The following is a 976-nucleotide window of genomic DNA, read 5'->3' as shown; positions in this document are numbered from 1 at the left end:
CGTGGATTCGGGAGGCCACAGCAACCGGATGGAAACCGCTTCTGCCACCACCAGCTCTGTGACTTTCACCAACTCATACCCTCTTGGGCCTCAGGTCCTCACCTGCAGACTGGGAGCATGAAGAGCATTCCATCTTGTCATGTTTTTAGGGTTAAATGAACTGTTTTTAAACACCTAGAATTGTGCCTGGTGGCTCAGTCGGTTATGCAATCTGACCCCTGGTTTTGGCTCAGGTCATGCATGATCTCAGAGTCCCTGGGACTGAGTCCCGTTGTCAGACTGCGTGCTGAGCGTGGAGCCTACTCAGATTCTCTTCGTCTCCCTTTGCCCCTCCCCCACTACTCACCCATGCTCGCTCGTCATTCTTTCTTAAAAAAAAAAAAAAAAAAACAAAGAAGCACCTAGATAGTGTCTGATGCATTAAAAGGCTGTCCAAGTGCTGGCTAAATGTATCTTACTTTTACCACATCCACATACATATGCACTTATAAAATAGATGTGAAATAGTGTTTTCCATGTTTTTAAACTTTATGTAAATGGTAACCTTGTACAAAGCCTCCTATAATGTGGGATTTTTTGTTTGTTTGTTTTAGTTCCTATGGCATTTTCGAGATGTCTCCGTATGGAAGCTAGGATTCTCTGGCTCCTCTGGTTTCTCTACCTTCCATGTGGTGTGGAAGGCTTCTGCCTCACCTGGAAAGCTCCCTTCCTCGCCCAGGCCTCTTGGGACCCGGGTCTAAGACATTCTCTTCCTCCCAAGGATCCCCCCTTTGGCCTGCACCAGGTCAAGCCCCACCCCACCTCTGGCTCCTCCTGAAGCCCTGGCTGTGTCTGGGATGCCTTTCACGTCTGCCGGCATGCTGGCCAGCTCTATTTCCGTTTTCCATGGGACTGTATTTCAGAGGGCTCAGCACTTCCTACATTTGAAAGGATTTCCATAGCCATGGTCTCCTGTGAATGTCACTTAACAATCCTG

Source organism: Lutra lutra, chromosome 4, assembly GCF_902655055.1.
Source record: "Lutra lutra chromosome 4, mLutLut1.2, whole genome shotgun sequence".
NCBI lineage: Eukaryota > Metazoa > Chordata > Mammalia > Carnivora > Mustelidae > Lutra > Lutra lutra.
The sequence above is the reverse complement of the archived record's forward strand: the minus strand, read 5'-3'. Positions refer to the sequence as shown.